Source organism: Miniopterus natalensis, chromosome 13, assembly GCF_054644295.1.
Source record: "Miniopterus natalensis isolate mMinNat1 chromosome 13, mMinNat1.hap1, whole genome shotgun sequence".
NCBI lineage: Eukaryota > Metazoa > Chordata > Mammalia > Chiroptera > Miniopteridae > Miniopterus > Miniopterus natalensis.
This window is the reverse complement of record NC_142093.1, coordinates 30,743,544-30,759,273: the sequence shown is the minus strand read 5'-3', so window position 1 is coordinate 30,759,273 and position 15,730 is coordinate 30,743,544. Positions and strand designations below refer to the sequence as shown.

General features: G+C 37.7%; 1 long non-coding RNA gene across 1 annotated transcript in view; it reads right to left on the bottom strand.

Annotated features, from left to right (window-relative positions):
• LOC107528692 (uncharacterized) overlaps positions 1-15,730 on the bottom strand; it is a 392,472-nt gene that overhangs the window by 262,922 nt on the left and 113,820 nt on the right. The gene's annotated exons all lie outside the window — the stretch shown is intronic.

Here is a 15,730-nt window from a genome sequence, read left to right as displayed (position 1 = left end):
CCAAGTGCAAGCATGGACCAGCCGCTTCTGCTTCACCTGGGAGCTTTTGAGAAATGCAGAATCTGGAGGCCACCCCAAACCTACTGAGTCAGACTGCATTTTATCAGGGTCCCTGAGAGATTCATATATACATTAAAGTTTGAGGAGCGTTTGTGCACACTGTTGTATAAAATGTTGTTGTTTAGTCAAGTTATAAGAATTAAACTGACTTTGGACAACCCGTCCAAAAAACTGGGCATAAGAATAAACTAGTGTAGAACTAGTGTGTTTGGAAGAGAAAAGACTCTGTCTTGAGGACCACTATCTCTTTTTCTTCTCATTTTGGATAGGGAGTAAATGCTCATAGAAACCTGTACACAGCAGCTATGGCTTCTTGGAAATTTATTCCACTAGCCTGAAAACAGAGATGGGGAGAGAGAGAAAGAAGCACCAGTCCGTTGCCCCTGATATGTGCCCGGACCAGGGATCAAACCCACAACAACCTGGGTATGTGCCCTGATGGAGAATCGAACCTGCAACCCTTCAGAGCATGGGACCACATTCCAACCAACTGAGCCACACCAGCCAGGGCTGAAAGCAGAATTTCTGAGCTCTACCAAGAGGATCACTTTTATTGCCTGAATAAAAATAATTTCATTATGAAGTCTAACATTTAAATGATATAAGATTCCAATTTAATTAGGACAACAATGTGAAACCAGCTCAAATAAAACGCAGGAACAATTTTCTAAAGGATTTAAACTACGAGCTTGTGACAGACTATGACAGATGACATATTTACTTTTCCTAGTAAATGAATACCTTAGATAAAATGTGAGCTAAAACACAGCAGATTTGAAATTAATGAATCCATTGACCATATATTTTTAAAAAACACTTTCTCTTGTAAAGGAAAATAAATCTGCAAAGCCAAACAATTAGTTAAAATGGCAAAATCCAGTACATTATTGGAGCTTAGTAACAAGTTGGGAGTCTGACCTTTCTTCAGAAACTGAAGGTGCTCTAATCAGAATTAGCCAGGTGCACACTGGGGTCAAGCGCCATCCTGAAGTTTCACTAAGTAGCTTCTATCCAGCCACTGATCACAAATGCTTCAGATCCCAGGCTTTGACATCTCGGTGACTTCAGTAGTGTGGTTAGGCAGCTGTCACTCATCTCATTTTCAGTGCATCGAGTTTTGCATGCCTTAACTAAGGGTCTTTTGGCAAAATGTTTAATCTAATAAATTCATGATCTAGCATTTTTGTCTTCTTTATCACAGCCTTCATCTCCTTAAGAAGGAGAGAATTCAAATATGACTGCAGAAACAGTAGAAAATGAGACTATAAGTGTACACATGCTTGAAGACATCACCGTGAACTAATGACTAATTACTGTGCAATTGAATACTAATGGAGAGACTCATGAAATCAACATGAACAGGAAATGAACTCAATATGACCAATGGTTCCACAATTAAAATCAAATAAATGCCTAGTAATAGAAAGACTTAGAAGATATTACTACAGCCAGTCAATTATTCTTCAGGTTACACTTTACAAAAAAAAAAAAGTAAAATGCTAGATAGAAGTATCTACCTCGATACCTTCTAAAAAGTTAATGTGCATCTGAAATGTGAATTACAGTACTGTAATTATCTTCAAATTAAAGTATGTAAAACTAGTTCAATAGCAAGTCACTTATTAAAAGCAAATCAGATAAACATGAATTTCAGGAAGGAAAGGAGAGGTTAACTTTCTAGGACTCCCTTAATTAATTAATTGTCACTCTGAATGTTTAACTCTTTATGTCTTGGCAGTCCTGTCAGAAAACTGTCAACAGAAAGCAAGCTTGGTCATTGAGAAAAATGACAACATACAAACAAAACAAACAAACAAATTTAAAAAGCCTTTTTACTTTTAAGCCTAAAGGGCTAATGGCAATTATAAAAATTGAATAATAAATTTTACCACCACTTTTAAGAAAATGCCCTCATATTTCCTTTAGTTCTATTCCATTTACTTCCTTTTCCACAACCCAATGGCTGAGCGAGGCAGATTGAAATAAACTGCAATATTTTCTCTTGAAAAGTCTATTCACTTATCAGCTGTGTATCTAATCAAGGACCTAATAAGTCCATAATGGTACATTTGCTTCCCAGGAGAAACCACTGTTTCTCATCATTGCAGAAAATACCCCCTTGCAAGGTGCAACCAAGAGCCACAGACTCACTGCAACAGTCTAATAATTTGATTGGAGCCCTCAGGCAGGGATAACTTAAATTACAATTAGAGAGCCCTCACACTGGTGCTAACATCTGTGTACTGAACCACTGTATACTGATTAAAGGTTTTTAAAAGAGAACTGAGTGCTTCCCACATTAGAGGCGAGTCCAAGTCTAATGGCCCTAGTCCTTGGTATGTAATACTTCCACACTCCCTGCCGGGCTTCCCCTCGCGAGTCCAAAGGATGCGCGCCCTGGGTGATCGCCGTCTCAGACGTGCCCAGTAAATGCCCAGGTGTACATGGGCAGGAGAGCAGAGCCCTGGGAGGGGAAAGAAAACGCTCTTCATTTCCTCCCTCATCCTGTATCTACCTTCCTGACTTGGTGGCTACGTCGAGGGGTTTTTGTTTTGGTTTTCCTGTTAATACAGTGATTGTAAGGAGACGGTCAGAACTCAGAAAAATTGCCAAGGGGGCACCAATTAACGAAAGTTGAAATGAATGAGGGCATGCACACCGCATCCCTCAGTGTCCTCCTGCCTTGTTATTCAATGAATGGTGCAGGCAAGGAGCACAGAGCCAGAAGAAAGCAGAGCCACGAGCTCTCCCCCCACACCCGAGCCACTCCTCTCCCTCCCCCTCTGTTCATTAGGGCCTTTTTCAAGCACATGGCTGCAGCAGATGTCCCTCAGAGAACATTTTGTTTCCCCCCTGCATCCAGGCTCAAACACCTGGGCTCTGACATGACGTCCGGTGGAGGCTATTTTCTTTTTCCTTTTTTAAACTTTCCTTTTATTTGGTTTGCATACAAGGCTAATAATGAGGTTTAAAAAACTATACACAATCAGTATACAATTACACTCATCGGGAGCCTGACATGTAATTTCTGATAAACCCATATAACTATGAGCAGCAAAAGGAACCACAGAGCGCACACAATGTGTGGGGTCATCAGAACACAATGCCAACACAATCTCTGCGTCATGTCTTGTTGCATAGTATTAATCAGTGCAAACATTGTTTGGGAAATGAGAGGGGAGAGAAAGAGCAGTTTCCCAGCTGCTAGTGCTTTGCCATCAAATCTGATAGTCAGTTCCATCTAATATAAGAGACTTCAGTAATAAAGCTTAGGACCAACTAATGACTCTTGAGGAGCCTACTTAACCTGTTCAAAATGAAATCAAATAACGGATCCTTGTATATAATCCCAACTCCCCTGGTAATTTCACATCAGACGTTTCTTTAGCAATTTGTATATTTTCATAAATTTAGGAAATGTGTTAGCATCTTTAACAGCTACACTAGGTGGGTATTAAGTATCCACATTATCTAAACGATCAGTGTTCTAGGCTACTTCGTTCACTATGATTTTGATTTTTATTTCAAATTTTCTAATCCTACATGTGGAAACACAATAATTTTTTTGTTAACTGTTATAGGTAAAGGATACGATAAGGTTTCATTATGAAAGAATTATACTGGACCATCGGATGACAGCCCAGGTCACTGGGGAGCACAATGCAATACTATTGTCAATACTATTGATATGTCTTAGGAAAAGTGAGTCTGGGAAATGCAGAAATGTCACAAGCTTTGTTTTACCTTCATTTTAATAGAGCATAGCATGACCCGTATGGGAGGGGTTGACTACTTCAATTAGGCTGATGCTATTTTCAATAGGACTTCCAAACAGCACATTTAGCTAGAAAGCAATCCCTGACTTTATTATTACTGTTGTCATCCTTAAAATGCATTCTATTTATTTTTTTTAATTCACCGGGAGGGGCAAAGGGAAGATGGGAGCAATAAAGAAAAGGAGCCAGTAACATGCCCTGAGGGACCAATAGCAAAGGGGAAAGAATCACAGGAAAAGAGAAATGGGAGATGAAAATGAAGGACGTATCTTATTAAACCATCATAATTAAGAAGTAATAGGTGTTCATAAAGAGACCCATGCCCAAAGGCCTGGAGATGTCTACAGCAGCAAGGGCAAATGTTTTCTAATAGGTAATAATCAACAAATAATCGACAGTAAAAAGCAGGCCAGACCCCAAAAGAGTGAGAAGGCAGAGATCTGTCTCCTGACAACGCTCCCGCCTCCGGCTCAGAGCGCAGACCGGAACTGAAACCGAGGAAAAGAAAAGTCAGCCACCTCTTTTCAAGTACATGTACATTCTGGCAAACAGAGAGGCAAAAAGCATTTGATAACAGAGCACCTCGATCCCTGTCACCTGTGGCTTATATTATGGGATGGTCTCTGGCTCTGACCCCTGAGATGACAATTGCTGCCAGAGATCCAAGGGAATCGGGGCCTGATGATGAAACTGACCCCCCATTATTCATTTCGGCACAAAACAGGAATTAATTGGATGGATTTTCCCTTAGCTCCTGTACTTTAAGTTAGCTAGACCTAGGAGTACTGAGGAGACGGGTCTGAAGGGAAGGAGAGATACATTTGGTCCTTGGACACCCCCTAGTGTCTATGTGAGCATGAAAACATCTCGCAGGTGATTTTCCTTTCCTGCTCCGTCTAATGAAGGGGACGAGAGTGGCTCCTAAAGAGTAAACCCCAGGACTCCAGCCTGGGGAGAAAGCTACTTTCCTCTCAGGTCAGCAATCAAGGTGTCAGACTTGAAACCGCTTCGGGATACTTCCCACAATTTCTGTTGCCACTAGCTTTGTCGAAATGTGGCAGAGTTTGTCTCCAGAAAATGTAGAAAATTAAGGGTGGAGTCAGGAGGGGTCTGTAATTTGTTTCCAAAAAAAAAAGATGAATTTTTATAGTTAATATTCAGGATGCAAAATGAAAAAGAGAAATGGAGGAAAAATCTATTTCAGAGAGTATATGGTAGTTTGTCTTTATATAGATAACTTGTGAGTGTTGGAATAAGCGCTGTGATGTATTTATGTTTACCGATGTGATTGGATGTGAATACTGAATAGAGTCTGGGAAGACTGCTTGTCACTTCTCTCAGTCAGCGGTTCTTTGAGCAATATTTCATTTGTGTGATGAAGATATAATTTAAAAGTGGCCTGGAAAAAAGCTGTAGTGTAAGCGCCTTTGAAAGTGCCCACACAAATTGCATGTGATTCCCTGTCCATCGAGATAAATTAATTTTTTGGTGTCCCAGAGTTATCTATGGACTAGACTTTCTCTGTTAAACACTGTTAAAATTATGAAGTGTTACCATCAGTTTCATCCATGGTCATCTCAAAAGAGTAAATGTGCAAGAATGTCATTACTACATTTGGCCGTTGTAAATACCAAATCTGCCCTGTGTGCACAACTCTAGGAAAAGCATCCTTAGCTATGACGTACTGAAACTTCAAAAGACACTTTATATTTTTCTAGATTTTTTTTAGCATAACACTGTCCCCCCAGCTTTTCTGAGAAAGCTCGCTGTTCCATTAAACTTTGAAGCACATATTCTGGCAATTTAGAGCACTTATTCATGCTGCACCTCGGAGGGTTGTATTTGCAACCTATACAAGATCTGAATCTTTACAGATTCATCGAATTTTAACATTTAAGGGTCCTGAGAGACCCCCTAATTCACAGCCTTATTTTAGGAACCAGAAGCTCAGAGTGATTTCATGACTTGCTCAGAGCAGAAGGCTAGAACGGGAACCCAAGAGTCTCCCACCCAGTCATTTTCGGTCACTGATATTTCTAAGCCTTAAATTGCAAAGTGGGAGCTTTACAAATGTGAACATGTCATCAGGGGCAGGAAAAGAGAAGCCTGATGGCAGTGTTTCTACTCTTCATATTAGGGACACATTTCCTGGCCAGCTCCTACAGCACCCCCCCTGGAGAATAGTAACTGGATTCAACGGCTCTGGCGCCCTGGGTTTTTCATCTGCAACTCTCATATGAGAATTACACTGCAGAGGCAGGAAACAGGGAGCAGAATGTCAGAAATGTCTTGCCCGACCACCCCAAGTGTGTGAATGAAACAGTTTTGTTCCTTCCCCAGCAGGAAATGCTACTGTTCTAAATACCAAACAAAGATAGCTGCTTGCTTCTGGGTACAGCCTGCACAAAACAAACTTACTTTTAAAAAGGAGTCTTGGCATATGGTAACAAAACCTATATAATTCTCTTGATCTTTAATCTCTATGCCAATGTCTATTTTCCAGATTATGGCCTCAGCCCCTGACAAATCTGCTTAGTGAATTTTTGGCTGACAAATCTGGCAACACAAACGCTGTCTGAAATACATTCAAAAGGCTAAACGTTTTCATAATAGCTACTTTACATAGCCTAGTAGGTTTCCCTTTAGGACACCAATTAGATTTTTTTTTTAAAGTGACAGTGTTAATTTTTATGATTATATACAGAACTGAGATTTTTATTTAATACGCTGGATCTTCTTTTAAAGCTTTTCAAGGGGATCGACCACTTTGCCAACAGACGGGTGTTGCAGCAGGGGTGATTATAGTAATTTTTCACATAATTGGGAGTCACCATTTGGTTGCTATCTTTCACATGCTTGTTGACTCATCATATAATCCTTCATAATGGGGGTTTGTCGTGTGTCGAGGGAACGTGCCAAGAGCAGCCAGGAAATAAGAAACAGAGGAACCCCCCTGGCTGGTGGAGGCCCCCGGGCTGAAGGGTCTTTAACATCTGCCCAGTTCTTCAGATTGCAGTAAATTTTACTTAATAGCAGTGACCAAGCACTGAGAGGAGGGTTTGGAGGATTTGAGAGAATCTTTGTTTTCTCTCAAGTAAAGATATCTCAAAAAACAGACTCTATTCCACACATGGGGGCACAGTTTTAAAAAGATAAGAAGGTGTAAGTACTCATTAGAATCATCAGAGTCACTTCCCAGAAATTCAAGAATTTAAGCCCAAAGCAAATGCAGCCTGCTGTCCCTCAGGTTCACTTGTTACAATTTGACTTTTCATCTCATCTTTGGAATCTCAGTAGCAAAGTGCCTTAATGGAACCAATGCACGAACAGAGGTTACATGTGAATATTAGATGTTGTATGAAATAATGGGCACAGCTCAGAGCGGGAAGTTGAGACACCTGAGTCCTTGGCCCAGACCTGTCGCCTTTGGAAAGTCTTATGAACATAACCTAAGCCTCAAATACCCTTAACATTGTTAAGTGAAGAAGAGAGCCACTGTGATCACCAAGTCTCCCCGCAAAAGAGGTCAAAATAAATGAGTGAGTCTGGAAATATTTTGTGAGTTAAAGCACTAAATACTAGGCTGTATAGTTTGACTCGGGATGATGGTTTCTGTTCACACTTTGCCTTTTGCAAACCAGTGAAGTTGGCACAGCCGTCTATAATGTGCTTTCCATCTGACGCTGTGTGCATATTTCCTTTGGAATTTTCCAAGAGTATTAAACTAAGCTGCTCATTTTTATGAAAAGTATCTGATGAAAGGTCTCCTCACTGTTTGCTTCAACCGGGTTCAGAGGAGTCACTTATTGTAATGTAGCAGTGACTGCTTTTTCTTCCACATAAGACCCACAATTATTGACAGCCATGTTGCCTGAATTGCATTTCAGCTGGATCCAATTCTCGAATATTGATTTGACAAGGAGCCTGAATTTGCCTTTTAATTTAGTTATCTAAGTACTATTTTATAATTCAAGCCTGCTATTAAATATGTCCAATTTTACTTAGTCCCTAAGATCTGAGATAAAGCTAATTTGCCTCACTAACCACGTGTTACAAATTAGCCATAGTATGAGTTAACCCCTAGGTGAGATATCTTCAACAAATCCTATGCAATTATATATTATACTTTAAATAAATAAACACAAGGTATAACTATAGACAAAAATCTAACAATACAAATAAACAGTTTATTTAATCAAATTTAACTCCATGACACCAAAAATACTACAAAGCAAGATTATCCTGCGGTAAATTAGAAATGAGTATCTGTGTGTCATGTAATTTTACACTGTTGCTTAAACATAATCATTTCTAGCATTTCATGTCACATATCAATGCCTCAAAGGGCCATTAGTGATATAGGTTTCTGGTAGAAGCTAGTTGAACACCTGACCATCAAAGAAGACAGTTGGTAAAATTAAAATATATTTTCAACTAATAATTACTTCAGATAACTAAAAGTAAAGGCAGGAATCCATGAGACAATATCCTCTGTGGTAACAAAAATCTGTAAATAAACAGGTAACTTTATACTTTCTAGGAACTAATCAGTAGGATATTTTAATTACAGAGTATTCGTATCTATCCAGTGACACGGGAATTATTAAGTACATTATTGATCAGTAAATAAACAAGCTTTCAGAATCAAGATAAATTCATTTTATAAACTACAATAAACTTTCATTTCCATAAGAGAAGAATTCCTTTGTGAAGTTTACTTCTGCTATTTAGATCAGGATGTCATTCCACTAATAACGACTTTTATCCCACTCTTAATGTTCATGACTATAAAATCCGCAACATACAAAATTATAAAACTAACTTACAGGTGACAGGTCCTTCTGTTCCCCAACAGAGGGAAATATTTTCTCAACTGATTCATGTTAGAAATATTAAATCTGCAAGAGTCGTCTGCCTTTCATGGCTTCCCATCACTGGATACACACATTTCTTCCTGATGAACTACTTGTATCCAGCCAAATGACGCTGATCAAATTATAGAAGAAGGGGAAAAAAGTTATGCACTCATAGTCGTGTTCCTTTATGACAGCGCTAACAACTTATTTCATTCCATTAATAAATTTGGTCTGGTAATGTTTTTATCTTTTTCCTCTTTGCTTTTTTTAAACTTAGGAAAAGAAGGAGGTACATGAAGACAAGGGCATATTAGGATTGATGTAGCTTCTTGTTTTCCTCTTGAGTTTAAAATCATAAACTATTCACTAATGTGAATCCTTAGGAGCAGCCTGTCAGATCCATTGTGATAATTAATATAATGGCCTACTGTAAATGCCACTGTTGCTAAGGCTGTTATCTTGGTGATTGCTGTTGTTCCTGACAATGCTATTAATAACATTACTGTGTTGATAATGATACTAACAAACAATGTTAAACACAAACAATACAATACACTTTGTACTATACATACATACTGGAAAACTGGAATAAGTGTATTTCCTGGCTAAAAGCTGATCATCTAAATTGCAAGTGACACCCACAGTACTTATCTTCAGAGCATCTATATATTGGATGTGAGTGGGCGAGACTTTGCAAAAGAAGAGCCGGGAAGCCAGTTTTACATAATAGCTCTTCAGAGTACAAATTGGAAGTTGGAGGACTGTGTAAAGATTTGAAGAAGAGGAATCTTTGGTAAGATTAGACCAATGTGAACTGAGAAGTTTGTGAGAAGCTAAGATTTTAAATGTTAGAATATCTAAGAAGTATATGTTATAGCAGCGACAAAGCAAAAACTGGACAACTTTATTTTCCTAATCTTTTTCTGATTATAAATGCAATATACTCAATTGTGTAAAAAAGGGGGGAGGATGATACAGAATAGCATAAAGAAGAAATTAAGAAACGTGTAAAGGAGAGAAAGTGGGGGGCATCTGTAATACTTTCAACAATAAAATAAATTTTAAAAATAAATTTTAAAAAAGAAATGTGTAATACCATCACTGGGTAGGTACTAAATTCTGAGTCACTTATTTTGTGATGGGGAAAATCCTAATTAGATAAACAGTTTAACTGCTTTACAAATATTATGTCACAGCCCATTAGTGGAAGACAACCAATTTTTTGGTTTATGATTGAGATCCTTTTTTTAATAATAAAATGGGAGTTTTATAGCAATAAAACTTTTATTCATATATATGATGCATATGGGCACAGGGTATGATGTAAAATTAATTTCTAAGTGTGGATCACAAACAGTGAAATTAACTACTTGCTAAAAGCCTTTAACTGTCATGATTTTAGTTGACTTATTTGAAAAGGGGGAAGGAATTGGTATAAAGTTCTAAAAAATAATGAGACAATAAACTTAACCTTGGTAACAAATATCTTAAAAATACCACTTTATTATGATACTGATGAAGATATCAATTGCCTTCACCTGGTTGCATTCATATATGCTGGATGCCATTGAGTAAAAACAGACACTGTTGTTAACCTTGTGGGTCTCACAAACTAGATATTAATCATATAACCAAGCAAATACTTGGTACAATTTCATCTGGGATAAATACCATGGTGCTCAGAGGGTCCATAATAAGGGAAGGTAGCGTTGCTGTGTTTTAAAGGGTCTGACGTATAAGGTGAAAAGGAGAGGTTCTGGACAGAGAGGACAGCATGTTCAAATGCCTGTCACCAAAGGGGTCCTGGAAGTGCAAAGGCCAAATGGTCACACATTTCAGACCTGCTCACGAGGAGATCATCACGGGTGCTCTATGACCTTGATTTAGCATATATGTATGCTCAGTGAGGATAGACATCATCTCTCCTAGATCATGACCTTCTGCTTTTTATTTTCTTTCTGTGTTTTAAAACTGTGTTGACAGTTCATTTGTAGATGAGACAGCTTCCAAAAAGGCTTAAAATGTAAGTGGACATCTTGAGGGGCCAATGCTTGTCTTTATATACAAATGACTATGCATATGCCCCTGGTAATAATTTCTTCATAAAACACCTGCACATCCCTAATAATCATAATAGCCCATTAATGTCTCTGCTTAGGGGGAAAAGACCTAGGAAATTTTTAAATACATCCCCTATATACCAAAAGGTACATTAGTACAGACTGATTAGCTGTAATTCTGAATTCTAAAAACCGTAGGATAGAGGAACATTTTAGTCTCTTCTACTCTAAAATTGACTCTACTCTTCCGCTCTATAATCACTTGGCAGCTTGTTAAGCATTTAGCATTAGGAACTTTTAATTTAAAAGAAAGCCAAGGTTGCCCTGGCCTGTGTGGCTCAGTTGGTTGAGAACGGTCCCATGCACCAAGAGGTTACTGGTTCGATTTCCAATCAGGTCATATACCCAGACCTGGGCTCGTTTCCAAGTAAGGGGTGTGCAGGACATAGCCAATCAATGTTTCTCTCTCTCTCTCTCTCCCTTCATCTCTCTCTAAAAAAATCAATAAAAACATATTTAAAAGAAAAAGGAAAAGTTTTCCAAAAAGAAACACATTTTGAGACAAAACCCTGTCGCTTAAAGTATAAATATATAACAGAGTAGGATAAAAACAAAAAGCAAATTAGGACAGGTAAATTTCATTTTGACATGAAAACTATATAGTAATATTTTCTCAGGCCATTTTAGCAGGTAATTCTCTCTCCAGTGTTGGCTACCAAGAAATAATTTGTCTGTAAAGCACTGTTGTTCCACATGTGGTCTGCAAATTCACTTATTCATTCATTCATTTAACTGACATGAATTAGAAGTGTGTGATTAGAATTAAAAATATTTATTGTATTATCTAGATATAAAATAAATCCCTCCAAACCATTTCCTACATGGCAACAGGAATGATTTTGTAAATCTTACTATGACATTCTCTGCTTCAGTGGTATTCCTCTATACTTCAGATAAAAGTCTAAGTCTATGTCATGGCTTTTCACAAAGCTCAACAAAAATCAAGTCTTCCCCTAGACTCCAGAATCTTCACACCAGCCCTCAATTACTATGCTCCGGCCGCGCTAACCAGCTCTCAGCTCCCGCTTAGGGCCTTGGCGTAGGCCAGTTCCTCACAGAGGACAGGATTGCCTCTGCTCATTCGTGTGATATTCCTCATTCTTTACATCTTTACTTAGATGTTCCAATGGAAACGCCAGTGGAAATCATGTCCTCCTATGAGAACACCCTGCACGTTTTTCATAATATTTATTATAAATTATAATTATGTATATTTTTCAATATTTTTAAATATTGGGTTTTTTTTTTTCTATTAGACTATAGGCCCCAGAAAGGCAGAGAGAGGTCTGGTTTCTTCACTACTATATTTCTAGGGCTTAGCTAAATAAATACAGAATGCTTTTGTTTCTATCCTAGATCCGCCACTAATTATTTAGCCTGGCACAAGTCATTTAACCTTTCTGAACTCAATTTTATGATCTAAAATACTACCGTCATATTATATTTTTATTATATCCTAGTATATATTTTATATTATATTTAGATTTTTTTTAAATGCCATTGCCTAGAACAGAAAAGGGCTTAATAAATGAATAAATGTCTTTCCTGCTCCCTCTCCTTCACCTCCATGCACATCTAAAAATACTGCAACACTCTGTCCAAAGTAAAGCAATGATTCACAAGTCTGGCATTTACCAGCTACTAGTTTACTTTTCCCTTCCTACTCCCCAATTAAGAGAAAGCTCATTTTGAGGTTTAATGGAGAGTATCGCAGGTTCATCAGAGTTCAATTCAGCAGTCTGGAGTGAATCTGTAATAATCCATGACCACAGACCAGTTTGTATTTTTCCACTAATAAAACTCAAGAATGGCTATGTTTAAATGGAATTTTGCAGGTCATTAATCCATTCTAAGGACTGACTCCTTTGGCTGTTTAATTGAGAAACAGTGGTGGTAGGAGCAGATTAGGAATCTGGATTTACCTAGGAGATAAGGTGATGATAGACTGTTTATATTTATGAATTTTTACGTCAAAAGAATTTCTGAATAACCAAACTGAAAAATTCTAAAGGCCACTGTCACTTTTCCAGATCAGACAGGATTTAGATAAGATTTGCAATGACTCCATAAAATGCTAAACTGGTGGGCTAGAAAGGGTCTTTCTTATTTGAAACTGAAAAAAATCGCTTTACAAAACTGTGCTTAGTTGTGGGACTGGCCACAGTTCTCTATTTTGCTGCCTCCGAAAGTGACTCAACCCTCTTGTAAGTGACTGGTTGAAACACAGGCAAGTGCCACAGCTCTGGCCAACGAAACATGAGGGGATGTCTACAGGGGGCGGGTCCAGCAGAGCTGCTTTTCCATCTTTAAATGGTACACACACAAAGAGACAGTCTCTATTTCTGCCTCTGGGGGCTTTTAGTGTAAGATATCCGGTATATGGCAGCTGTTTGGGAATGGAAGTTTAGGGCATGCAGAATAAGAAATGTGATCCTCTGCATTTAATAGAAGGAAAACTGAAGTGTACAAATGTGAAATGATTGGACAGCCTCCAGTCTGCTCGTGACACAGATTGCCTCCGTTGCTGTAAGTTATCTGGTAATACTCTGCTCCCCCTTCCCCCTTTTTCCCCACATCCCAACCAGATCTGGAAGTTTTAGTCCTGGCAAATGCCTACATCAACGCCCCATCACTTCCCAAGCACCATATTTTTAAAAAATTCTAAAGTACCAATTGGGAGAAAGGTGGTCATTTACTTATCTCACACTTCAAAGGGGGGTGATACATGGACAGATGGATAGATAGGTAAGTGAATAGATGAATGTAGATCTCTCATATATACACTTAACATATATTGACTGTGTATATTTACCATACCTCATATATACATTTAATATACACAATATTAACAAATTGTACATTAACAAATCTACTTTACATATGTATATTTTGCATATATATTTTGCATGTGTGTAGCATGTGTGTGGCATATACATACATATAGATAATGATAGATAGATGATAGATAGATAGATAGATAGATAGATAGATAGATAGATGATGATAGATGATAGATAGATGATAGATAGATGATAGATAGATAGATAGATAGATAGATAGATAGATAGATAGATAGATAGATAGATAGATAGATGATACACATATATGAGAGAGAGAGAATAGTTAATGGCTTATGGAAATCCAAAACAAGCCTGGAAACAATCCTCAATCCCCAAAATTCATAGATTCAGTGTTTATGTGACTGACTAGCATTCTTTTGATGAGGAAAGTTCATGAAAGCAATGTCAGTAAATAGTTCCCTTATCTCTGCAGAGGCTTTAATGACTAACTGCCATTCCTCTCCTTTATTTATCTAATGTCTTTGGAATTGTAATGACTCTCCCTAAAATGATGACTCAATAGCTAAGGTGGTTTAATACTGTCAACCACAGTAAGGACACAACTAGAAACTGTCAATAATTAGGATAATCAGGAAATACCAGATTTCAACAGCAAAACAATTGATCACCACTAGAAATGTTCAGTTGGTGTTTAAAGTAGGTGCATATGGGGTTAAAAAGAAACAAACAGTAGTTACTAACAGTCGTTCCAGAATTATCACCATACTGTCACCATTTTTTTTTCATGGAATAGAATATTTGCTTTTGTTTTTCTACTTTTGTTGAAAAACTTGGCATCCTGACTCTCTCTAAATGTCATATTTCTGCCCCTCAGTATGTAGTATCATACCTGAAAAACAAGCTGAGATTAGGAGCAGCCCTCTTCTGATCTGGTCCTTGCAAGAGGGCAAGCAGTGAGCTTTAGAAAACCAAGAATTTGGCATGGAAGTAGTTGTTGTTTTTTCTATTTATAATATGAATTAGGTACTCCTATTAATTCACAAATTATGTGCCTCCCATCTCTAAATCATTAAACCCCAGCCAATGATTAAACCATCTTATCACTAAAAGTAAAATAACTTTTCTTCATTCTGTTAGTGTATTCCTTCAGGAACACTTATCCCCATTTTTTTTCAACACTGATTAGTGAGCCAGGAAAAAATATATTATATAATAAGTTTTATTGTTTTTCAAATATCATGGCATACCACAGACCTCATCAATGGCAGCAGCAGGTCTTCAGAATTAATAACAAGTATACTGATAATTTGTTTTTTTACTAGCATCTTATTTTCTAATGCAGAATAACTGGTTTGAATAGGTAACCTTTTTATGAATATCAACAACTAAACAGTAAGAAATTGATATTGCCTATTATAGGAAAGACATTGAAGTGGAATGCTCTGACATGTAAGACTATAACATTGCCAAAATACGTCACCAAAATCAGGATCATATATGTGCAATATACTGCTCCAAGAAAAATACAAATTTTAAAATTACAGCCTACGAAATCCATTTTAAGATGACATAATAGAAGATACAGTAGTCAATGTTTCTCACAAATGAATCAACCCATTGCATAATTACAATCACATTTAATCAGGACAGCAAAATACAGGGAGCAACATAATCTCTTTTCTATTTGAACATCTCAGACAAGAATGAGTCTGAGAGTAAAGTCACTGAGGGTTGCTTGCTTGATTATACCTGACCATTAAATATAAATTAATTTTTTTAAAATAAATTCTGAGTTGGAACAGAAATATGGCTTTCTAAAAAAAATGTAGGTTTTGGTTTTTTAGTGCAATCACTCAGTGTTTGTTTAATGTTTGATTCACTCGACAGCAATTCCTCCCTTAAGCACTGGTGAAGTAGTTTGTGGACATGCTTGCGGTAGTATACTTGTGTGCAAAAATCAAACATAAAAACTGATCACATGCGCACAGCTGGACACCGTGTCAGGCTTTCTTCGGCGAGGTATCGGGCATTATCATTTAGCGCTCCCACAGCAGGAGGAACAATGGTGGCGCAGGAGAGGAGCACATCAGACACACTCCAGGGGTTTCCTTTCCCCG